At 49.7% G+C, this 11,778-nt stretch overlaps 1 pseudogene; it reads left to right on the top strand.

Moving 5' to 3' along the window:
* The first annotated feature begins 7,149 nt into the window (after positions 1 to 7,149).
* Positions 7,150 to 10,776, top strand: LOC106022142 (annotated as a pseudogene).
* Positions 10,777 to 11,778: the final 1,002 nt, after the last annotated feature.

Genomic DNA, 11,778 nt, shown 5'->3' on the forward strand with positions numbered 1-11,778 from the left:
AACTGTTTCCTGAGCCTTCCTAGTCTCTCACTGGGGCTTGGATCAGGTGAGGGAACTAAATCCCCCCGCCAAGCAGCAACAGATTTTTCTAAGCTGTCTAACTTTCTGTATTTCTTTTTTTGGAGTATTTTGATTGCCATTTTGATTAGATGGCTATTTGACTATTGTTCACAGCGACCCTTCACCTCTGATCAAGCGTTTTTAAAATCTTAATGTGGTTTAACAAACTTCCCCATAGCAAATTCTAGATAGTCTTTTGATATAAAAGTAACCTGGAATTATCCAGTTGGGACCCTGTAAAGCCTAGAAGTCTCTCACTTTATAAAAGAGAAGTGAACTAATTAGGCTTAGCTGGACATGGGGGCATATCCCTTTAATCCCAGTGTGCAGGAAGCTGAGATAAGAGAAGCTTGAGTTCAAGGCCAGCCTGGAGTACACAATGGGCTCCTCACCAGCCTGGGTCACCGAGTAAACTCGTCCTCTCTTTTTGTGTTTTCTTCTTCCTTCCTTCCTTCCTTCCTTTCTTTTTTTGGGGGGGGAGGAGGTTCTGCCTAGGTAGCCCTGGCTGGCCTGGCACTCACTATGTAGACCAGTCTAGCCTCAAACTCATAGAGCTCCACCTACTTCTATCAAGAGATTAAACCTGTGTGCCACTACAGCAAAGTCCTCATTTTTAACCCCCCCACACCAAATAATGACAAAATACAACGAATTAAGCACACCTGATGAATTGAATTAAATGGAAAAGTTGTCAAGGAAAAAGTAATGATAAGCCTGGAGAGTTAAATTTGCATAAGTGTGTTACTAATATGTGTCTCAGAAATTAGACAAAATTCATACAGATCTGATAGTCTGGCATGGTATCCGCCACAGTCTGTTATCTTCAAGCATATGCAGAAGAAATAACTGAATTTCCCTGTTCACAGATGCTTGTTTACTCAGTAATTTCCCAAGTAACCTAAAGTGTTTTGTTCTCAAGGAGACCACAGAAGAGCTTGTGGCAACTTCCTGATCACTTTAAGATTGAGCCACAGGACTGCTAAGATGTCCTGGGATGCTTCCCAGGAAACCTATTGGTTCTTAAACTCAAGAAACCCGCTGGTTCTTAAACCTGCCAACCCAAAGGGGAGCAGAGCAAGAGTTAAGGCCAGGTGTGTGGTACATACCAGATCACAGCACTCAGGAGGCGGAGGCAGGAGGCAGGAGGCTTAGAGTTCCTATCTAGGTTACATGTCTAAAAATCAAGCTATTAAACACCAGGAAAATAATTCAGTAGGTTTCTCCCCTCCTTCCCTCTTCTTTGTTCTTTTCTTCCTTTGTTCCTTTCTTCCTTTGTTCCTTTGTTCCTTTCTTTCTTTCTCTCTTTCTTTCTTCCTGCCTGTCTCTTTCTACCTTTCTTCCAAGAGGGTCTCCTGTATCCCAGACTTTTCTTGAACTCCCAGTGTAGCCAAGGGTGAATTGATCTTCCTGCCTGAGCTTCCTGCATGCGGGGTTATGGGTGTGCACCACTGGGGTGTTTGGGGATTAAGCCTAGGGCTCCCTGGATGCTGGGCAAGCACTCTACCAACTAAACTGTATCTCCAGCTCCACCTCTAGATTGTTTGAGGTTTGGGGGGCTCAGGGAGGTGAGTTTTCATGCCACATCAAGCAGTTCTGAACTTGCATTTGAATGCTAGGTCTGCAGCCAGTGATACTGTTGTGGAGCCTTTGGAACTCAGGGTCTAAAAAGTGGATCTAGGTCATGGAATGGGGTGAAGCTTGTAGCCCATGCCTGCTTCAGGTCTTGTCTCTGCTACCTGACCTGCCAAGATGTGAGGGGCCTCTACCACATACTCTGGTTTCTCTTCAGATCGTATAAATCTTTCGCCATTTACTCCTGTCATTACAAAGTCTGTCACAACTTCCCAGCGACAGTCCATTAGGCCCCAGACCACAGTAAGCCTCTTTGCCTCTAAACTGTTCCTGCTAGTGATAGCCATGGGTGTGGCTGTCATGGCAGTCATGGGTGTGGCTGCCAGTACCTGGGATGCTCTGCTTAGAAAGTACTGTGCATCCAAAGTCAAAAGAAAATAGCTGGTGTCAGGTATGGTGGCATAAACTAAGGAGAGGCAGAGGCAAGCAGCTCTCTGTGAGTTCAAGGCCAGCCTGGTCTACATAGCAAGTTCCAGGCCGGTCAGAATTACTCAATGAGACTTCTCTCAAAGGAAGAGGAAAACAAACAAACCTGCTAGAATGTAGTCTCTCCTGTGTCCTTATAGCTCAGTTACTAAGCCCCCTCTTCCAGAGGGGGCGTGGCTCACTGGCAGAGTGTTGCTTGGCATGTACAACGTCCTAGGTTTGGTCCCCAGCACCAATAAATAAATAAAGTGGAAATATATAAAGTAGGAGTGGTGGTATGTGTTTGTAATCTCAGCAGTTAGGAAGTGGAGGCAGGAGGATAAAGAATCCAGGGTCATCGTGGCTACATGGCAAGTACACGGCTTGGGCTATAGGAGACCCTTTCTCGAAGAACCAGTAGAGGATGAATGTGTAGTTCAATTGATAATGTATTTGCCTAGCATGCTCAGTCCTGAGCTTGATCCCTAGCTCTGTATAAACTTGACTCAATGGCACATGCCTATAATGCTAGCACTTGGGAAGACAGAAATTCAAGGTCATCTTCAGCTACCTAGTAAGTTTGAGGCCAGTGTAGGATTTGCTAGACCATCTCTCAAAATAAATAAATAAATATGTACGTTGAGGCAGCTATGACAGTAGGTGTCAGCCCTGATAATAGGTACTTGTAATCCTAGCACTCATGAGGTTGAGGCAGATGGGCTGTCAATAGCTAGAGGCCAACCTGGCTATATAGCTACTACAAGGCCACTCAGAGCTACAAGAACCTGCCTCAGTAAGACAAAAATGAAGAAATACTAAATAAATAAGTAAGTGATAGTAAAAGTTTTAGATTCCATTACTAGATAAAAACAGTACAAATTGTGAGAAAATGTTGCTGGTTTTCTGTTCCCAGTCTGTTACAATGGTTTATAATGGATTCTTGCCCGTGAGTGGCACATACTCCTGGGAATATAATAAAACTCTGCTGGCGTGTTTTACTGAAACGCATCCATCCCTTGATGGGCCATGTGGACATTTACAGAGGGGCTCCATCCCATCATCACCCCCAATCAGCGTGCACTTTTCCATCCAGGGACAACACTGTGACAGTGGTCAAGTTATAAGGAAGATCTACAGAGACAGAGCTCAGTTACTACGCTCGTGATGAAGATGTTCAGGAAGGCCATACAAAGATGATGACACCACTATTGACACAATTACCTCTACTCTCCCAGGAAGGCTGAAAAGACCAGATAACGTTTTAAACTTGAAAGTGACAAGGTGATCCATCCACCCTGTGCCGTACTGCTCAGCCACACAGATGAGTGGGCTACTTGCACATGCTTGAGCAAATCTCCAAAGAATTACACTGAGAAGCCCTGCTTCAAAGGATGGCAAAGGACTTCATCCCATTGACACAATGTCTTAGCAATGAGAGCATTTTGAAACAGATTTGGATTACTGGATTCGGGGATAGGAACAGAGGCAGAGGGTAGGGGAGCCAGTGAAGGGCTACAGAGGGGTCTGGTGGGTTTAGAGATGTGGGGGAACTTGGTCACACTAGTGACCAGAACACAGTCTAGTCATCCTGTACACACCTATAATCCCAGTCCTTAAGAGGCTAAAGCAAGATCACAAGATTAAGGTGTCCAGGCTACATCCAGAGATGTTTAAAATAAAGAGGAGATGAAGATAGAAAGGCAGGGAATAAGGGGCTGGAGAGATAGCTCACGGGTTAAGAGCATGCACCACTCTGACAGGAAAACCGAGTTGCATTCCCAGCACCAAGTCCAGGTGACTCACAAACACGTGTAACGCTCAGAGGGATCCCACATCCTCCTCTGGACTTTGCAGGCCTACACCTACACGCATATACCTATACACGTACACACGTAACTAAAAATTAAAGTAAATATTTAAAAATAACAGAAGGGGTTGGGAACCCTGAGCAGACTCACATATCCCCATACAAATTCACATTTGTCAAACGAGGGCCATGCGAACATTTTCCAAGGAGTGCAAGGCTAAGTCTCCCCACTTTCCCCATCCCCTGGTGGTCAGCGCATCTTATTCTTTGCAATTATAAATATGAATCTGCAGTTATGCCAACATTACAATTTCAAAAAGGAATAGAGGCCAGCAAGATGCCTCAGCGGGCAAAGGTGCTTGCCACACAAGCTTGGCGACCTAAATTCAGTCCTGAAACCTATATAAAGGCAGCAGCAGAGACCTGACTCCACAAAGAAGTGCTCTGACCCTCACATGGCGCACACACGAATGATGATGGCGGTGGTGACGGTGACGATGACAATGGTGATGGGAAAAGAATAAGAGGAGGAAGAAGTTTAGAAATGTGAAGGGAAATGGTGAGCCATGGCTGAGCCTTTCTTCTGACTGAACACTCATTGCAGACCCATGACCTTTAGCCTACAACTTGTTTGTGTGTGTGTGTGTTTTAATTAACTGATTAAGTGCTTCTCCAGTAGCCAATCACCCCTGAACTTTAGCCAAGAATTTTCCCCTCCCAGCACAAAGAAATATTTAAGGAGATGAAAACTCTAATTACTCTGATTTCCTCATTCAGTATTGTATCATGGATTGAATTATCGTTGTACCCATTAATATGTCTAATTATTACGTGGCCATAAAATCATTTCTTGATAAACTTGAAAAAATTAATTTTCTTAGCACAGCAGGACAACCCAGGAAGTGGAGGGAGCGGTTGGCGCACTGGCAGGAGACGGGGGCTTGTCTCGAGGTTGTTCTAGTGCAGTGGTAAGGAATCCACGTGACTGTGCAGTGCATGACTAGGACATCTTGAAGAGCTGAGACACTGAACCCATTAGCCAAAAGCTCCCATCTCCCCTCCCCAGACCCTGGCTATGCGTCACCTTTCTTCGCTTTTTCTTTTTCTTTTGTTTGTTTGTTTGCTTGCTTTTGTTATTGTTGTTGTTTTCATGGACTTCATTAAATGGAAGGTTTTTATATTTTTTAAAAAGATTTTCCTACACCCTTACCCATTTTTATTTTGTATGTATGCGTGTTTAGGTGTGTGTGTATGTGTGTGTGTGTGTGTGTGTGTGTGTGTGTGACCTTCAGAGGACAGAAGAGTGCAATGGACTCCCCTGCAGCTAGAGCAGCAGACCTTTGTGAGCTCCCGTGTGGGTGCTAGGAATCGAAGTTGGGTCCCCTGGAAGAGCAGCCAGTGTGTTTAACCCCCCAGTCATTTCCACATGCCCTTACTTTCTTTTTAATAACGTGTGAGTATGTGTGAGAACCGGTATGCGATGTGGGAGTGCAGGCGTCCACAGAAGCCATCAGATAGATCCCTTGGAGCTAGAGTTCCGGGCGGCTGTGAGTGTCCTGATGTGGGAGCTGAGAACTGAACTTGGATCTTGTACAGGAACAGAATGTGCTTGTAACCTCTGCATCTCTGCAGAGCCTCCTCATTCTTGTGTGTGTAGAAAATGCTACGTCTCTTGGTGGCACCCAAGAAGGATGAGACAGTGTTGTGCTTTTGTGATGGGCTGATGTCACTTAACACAGTTTCGTCAAGGCTCATCCACACTGCAGTGTGAGTCAGGATTCCCTCAGTTTTGATTTTGGTTTGTTTGAGTTTGGTTTGAGATTGTTTTGGCAGTGGCGGCGGTGGCGGTGGTGGTGGTGGTTTTGCCCATGGCACTGGGCCTTGAACCCAGGGCCTTGTGTGTGCTAGGCAAGCTCTCTGCTACTGAGCTGTAGCCCAACCCCCTTTTCTCTTTCATCACATGCTAACTTTTAAAATCTTTTTTATATTTTTATTTATTTATAGTTTTTGAGATAGAGTCTCACTATGTAGTCCTGACTAACCTGGAATTCAGTATGTATACCAGGCTTGTCTCAACTCACAGAGATCCTCCTGCCTCGGCCTCCCCAGTTCTGGAATTAAAGGTGCTCATCATATTGTCTTTTAACTCACTGTATAGCCATGACTTCCTTGAATTTCAGACCCTCCTGCCTCTAACTCCTGAATTCTGTAATTGCACATGGCAGATTGCCTTCTCTTTTCAGGCTAATGGTATTGGATTCCTTCTATGGGCCACTTCTTGTTTGTTTGTCCATTCATCCATCCAAGGACACTTAGTGTATAATTCCATTTTCCATTGTAATAGCAAAGTACCTGACAGTGGGGAGTAAATTAAAAAGCAGGTTTCTTTAAGTAGGTTGGAGGTTCAATGCCCTGGCTCTCATGTGTGCTCAAATCTCATAAGGGCCCCTTCACTATCGCATGGTGAATAACACCATGATGTGGCCACAGGAGACAGAGAGAAAGATCACAATGAGAGGCCAGTCTTAGTCTTTTATTATAACCACATAGGAGCTTGTGAGAAATAAGATAACCCCTTCTAAGAACATAGCCTCAAATGGCCCAGTCACCTCTCCCCTCCACCCTTTAAATGTTCCCTCACCTCCTAACATCGTCACCACTGTGGACCAAGCATGTAACGTACACCCCTGTGGGGGACAGGCTCCATAGCTAAACCATAGCACATGGTTGCTCCTGTCTGTGACCACTGTGAGTGATGCTTCTTTCTCTGTCCGCAACCCTGTTTCAAACAAACAACAAAGAGGAAAATCCCAGGTACTGGTCCAGGTCAAGCTTAATGAGAGGCCAAGTGGACAGCAGGGCATTCAGGTTGTTCAATGTGCTTGTTTCCTTTGCCAGTGTGGCTCCTGGCATCGGGAGGCCAAATAAAAGCCCCTCATCCGAGCTGTGTCCTTCCAGACCCACTCACCTTCAGCACCCAGAACAAAGTCTATTCCCCCTGACTCGGGAGCGAGACCGATGTGTCTACAGGGGACAGCATGAGCAAGAGGTGGGTGAACATCCTGGCAGCACCCTAGCCGGGGAGAACACACAGAGATTACTGTCAGGACCCTGATCCAGGCTGGTCCAGACACACCCTGCCATTTTCCTCCAGGAAGCAGGGGTTCGGTTCTGCTCACAGGGCAGGGGTGGAGCCAGCGTGGCTGCCTGGATCCAGGGGAGGAACACGAGATTGTCCACAGTCTTCCCCTATTTAAGCCCAGGCAGACTGTGTCTTCGTTGGTACCCGGTGTCCCTGCTCTCCATCTCTGCAGCCGAACCATCAGCCCCAGCCATGCAGGGAGCTTGGCTGCTGCTGCTGCTGCTGCTGGGTCTTCAGCTGCAGCTGTCTCTCAGTGTCATCCCAGGTAATGAGGCTTCTTCAGATGCATGCTCCATTCACACACATGAGCCTTCAGTCTGACCCTTTCTCTGTATTCCCTCGGCCAGTGGAGGAGGAGAACCCAGCCTTCTGGAACCAAAAGGCAGCCCAGGCCCTGGATGTTGCCAGGAAGCTGCAGCCCATTCAGACATCAGCCAAGAACCTCATCATCTTCCTGGGGGTGGTGAGTGTGTGAGGCCTGGCCACCCTGGGGCCCTTGTACTCCAATCACCCAAGGCCACTGGTGGGTCCAGGAAGGCCTGGGGTTCAGGTCTGACCACATCCTGTGCCTTCAGGGATGGGGGTGCCCACAGTGACAGCCACCAGGATCCTAAAGGGACAGATGCAAGGCCATCTAGGACCTGAGACACCCCTAGCCACGGACAGCTTCCCATACATGGCTCTCTCCAAGGTGAGTACTGGAACGCACATCTGGGATGTGGGGAAGAAGCTGACAAGGACCCAGAGAAAGGGTGACAGAGAGGACCCTGGAGATGGAGAGCCCAGTTAGGGGGTCTGGCATGCAGGCCTCAGGCTCAGGTGAAGAAACAAATATCTGCTTTGAGCCCAGTTGAAGGTGTCTCTATCCCCAGACATAGAGTATGGATAGACAGGTTCCAGACAGTGCAAGCACAGCCACAGCCTACCTGTGTGGGGTCAAGGCCAACTACCAGACCATTGGTGTTAGCGCAGCTGCACGTTTGACCAGTGCAACACCACGTTTGGTAACGAGGTCATCTCAGTGATGTATCGTGCCAAGCAAGCAGGTGGGTTGGAGCCAGGCTCAGGGATGGGGCAGACCTGGGGAACTGGGTGTCTCACTGTGACCTTTGCTATCTTCAGGGAAATCTGTAGGAGTGGTGACCACCACCAGGGTGCAGCACGCCTCTCCGGCAGACACCTATGTTCACACGGTGACTGGTATGGGGATGCAGAGATGCCTGCCTTGGCACTACAGGAGGGCTGCAAGGACATTGCTACACAACTCATCTCCAACATGGACATTAATGTGAGGAATAAAGGGCAAGGGGAAGAGGCGGGGGGAGGGCTGGTCCCAGATCACATGCTGACTCAGCTCCCTGGATCCTAGTGGGAAGCTGGGGACTAGTTGGAAAGGAGGCAGGGGTCCTAAAGTCCACCTTCTTTGATCCTCTCTGACCATAGGTGATCCTTGGTGGGGGCCGAAAATACATGCTTCCTGCAGGAACCCCAGACCCTGAGTATCCAAATGATGTTAACCAGACCGGAACTAGGCTTGATGGCCGGAACCTGGTGCAGGAATGGCTGGAAGCACCAGGTGATGAGGGGCCCAGCAACAGTTGCACAGCAGAGGCCGGGGAAGGGCTGTGGGCTCCACCAGTTGTTTATGTCCCTCTAGGGATCCCAGTATGTTTGGAACCGTGAGGAACTCATCCAGAAGTCCCTGGATCCATCACTGACGTACCTCATGGGTAATGGCCCAACACTTCCTATGCTGGTAGCCCTCAGTTGGCAACCTTTGGACATAACCTTTGGACATGTGTGTAATGTGTGTACCGTGACCCCACTACCAAGCTTGGTGGTCACCATACTCTTTTGTTTTGGTCCCCTAGGCCTCTTTGAGCCTGTAGACACAAAATTCGAGTCTCAACGAGACCCCTTGATGGATCCATCTCTGAAGGACATGACAGAGGCAGCCCTGAGAGTGCTAAGCAGGAACCCCAAAGGCTTCTACCTCTTTGTGGAGGGTGAGTCTCCAACCCCATGAAAAGAGGGGACAGCAGGCAGGGACAGGCTCGAGCTCAAGCTCCTTGGCTTCCTGCAGGGGGCCGAATCGACCATGGTCACCATCTGGGCACAGTTTATCTGGTGGCTGACTGAGGCTGCCATGTCCGACACAGCCATCAAGAAGGCCGGCCAGCTCACCAGTGAGAAAGACACACTGACCATAGTCACTGCTGACCACTCCCATGTCTTCTCCTTTGGTGGCTACACACTTTGGGGCCCCTCCATCTTCGGTAGGCCAGGGACAGTGGCAGGTTGTGTTTGTTTGTTTGGGGGGATTGCATCAGCTACATATAGAACTTCCTCTGAGCCTCAGTTTCTCCATCTGTTAAATGAACAGAAGCGGGAGCTTGCCTTGTGGGAATCTAGCAACGACTGGACTAGTGGCCAGACAAAAGGTGGGGAGCATCTAGGCTTCAGTTCCTGGGAGGACACAGTGTCTCTCCCTCTATGCAGGGCTGGCCCCCTCAAAGCTCTGGATGGCAAGTCCTACACCTCTATCCTGTATGGCAACGGCCCAGGCTATGTTGGTACCCAGTGACCCAATGTCACCCACGCTGAAAGCCGTGAGTGTAGTGGTGCGGCTTGCCTGAGGGTCGAGCAGAGGGGCCTCCATCAGAGATCCTCTTGCTGAAGCTGAACGGCTTGCCCCTCCAGGTGACCCCTCATACCTGCAGCAGGCGGCTGTGCCGGTGAAGTCGGAGACCCAAGGCAGGGAGGACATGGCGATATTCGTACTTGGCCCTCAGGCAAACCTGGTGCACGGAGTGCAGGAGCAGAGCTACATCGCCCATGTCATGGCCTTTGCAGCCTGCCTGGAACCCTACACCGACTGTGGCCTGGCGCCCCCTGCTGGCCAGAACAGTGCAGCGAGTCCAGGCCAGACCTCCACCCTGATGTTCCTGTTGGCAGGGACAATGCTGATGCTGGTGGTGGCAGCTTAACCCTGACTACCCTAGGCTCACTGAACTCCACCCCAGTGGTACACAGCGGCTTCCATGCCTCTGAGCGCTTCTGTTTCCTGAGACCACCTGGACCTCTGGTTTCCTTCTCCACTAGCCACTTTCTCATTTCAGATCAATCTCTTTGTGTCGCCAAGCCCGCGCGGCCCTGCTTTAGGCCAGAGAGACCTCGGCCAGGGTTAAACCAGCCTCATGCCAGGCAGCACTTCGCTGCCTTGAAGACCGGGACAAGACAAACTCCAGTGCCTATTGAGCATGGCAGAACAATCAAGCAGCCAGCCGCTCAGCCAGGGCCTTGAGGGCCTAGAGTCTGACTCACCAGCACTGGGCAGTCCCCATTGCCAGGCTCAGCTGGCTTCTGCTGCACCTTGGATAATGGGCAAAGCTTTGACACAGCCATCTACTGACCCTCAGTAGGCTCCCTACCTCTGTCTAGGCTCCCTTAAGAGGCCCAGCACATGGAAAGCCTTGGCTCCCCAGCCCCCATCTGGGCATCTGGGCAGTGTCAGCACTTGGCTTCCTCCTCAAACGGCTGGGCCTGCACCTGGCCCTCTGCCCCCCAGTGTTTGAGACGGGGTTTGTGCCTAGTCTCCATCTCAGGCCACCATCTTCTTACCTCAGCTTCCCAAATTCTGGGATTACACATGACCCTGCTGTGTCTGGCTGTTTCCCACCCTCCGGGGCCTTCCATTCTCCTGAGGACAATAAAACCAACTGTGACACAATGTCAGTAGTACTTGTTTGCCTGAATCTGCTGGGAGGGTGTTTGCCTGGGGATGGAGGTGGGCACACTAACAAGTGATTTGCTGACAGCAGAGGGCTGGCCCAGCATGAGCATGTCATAGATGAACTTGTGTCAGGGATGGACTGGTCCCTCAGCTCGTTCCCACACGTGTGTAAGAAGTCCTGACACCACACTCGTATGCCATGTTCCTGAGGGAAAGAGCACCATGAGATGGCACTGGTGATGGGTCGGTGCCGCGGTGGCCAACAGGAAGGACAGCATGAAGGCCTTGCATTCAGGCCAGCCCTCCTTCAGGCTCTGCTGCCAGCTGCTCTGGGCTCAGGTGACGACACCAACAAGCACACGCATCTCTTTCAGTTATGCAGCAGAGACAGCAAGGGCCCTTGGGCTCCCAGCAGCCACACTGGCTCGAGTACTTGACCTCCTGGAACTCCCTGCAATCGCAGTCACGGAATGAAGTCTCTATTGCGCCAATGCCTTGGGTGTCTTGGATGGTTACACCTCAGGCCCTGGGCCCACTGCTGCAGGAAAAGCAGAGGGAGGTTCCAGAACACCTGAGCTTGATGCAGCAGTGGAGAGTCGGCTCAGAGGCTGACCAGGCACTGGAGACTTCCAAGGCTTGGCACAGACTCTCTGCTACTTGTGGAGGAGAGGAGAGATTCTCAGTAGCTACCTCCTCTCTCAGTCATAATCAAGCCATTAGACCCCTTTCCTCCTGCATCCTGTAAACACATGCAGGCTGAAGACTTGACAGTTCCCTGCTTGAAAGCAGGAAAGCACAGGGCATTGAGTCTGACACATAGTAGGTCTTCATTGACAACCGGGTTTATCTTGTCTTTGCTCTTCTTGTTCAATGTCTGTTCCAATTCAGGCAAGGTAGGACACAAACAGGGTTGCTGGAAGCTGGGAGGTGGTGGCACACACCTTTAATCCTGGCACTCGGAAGGCAGAGGCAGGCGGATCCCTCAGTTCAAGGGCAGCT

Source organism: Mesocricetus auratus, unplaced genomic scaffold, assembly GCF_017639785.1.
Source record: "Mesocricetus auratus isolate SY011 unplaced genomic scaffold, BCM_Maur_2.0 Super-Scaffold_100010, whole genome shotgun sequence".
NCBI classification, from domain to species: Eukaryota; Metazoa; Chordata; class Mammalia; order Rodentia; family Cricetidae; genus Mesocricetus; species Mesocricetus auratus.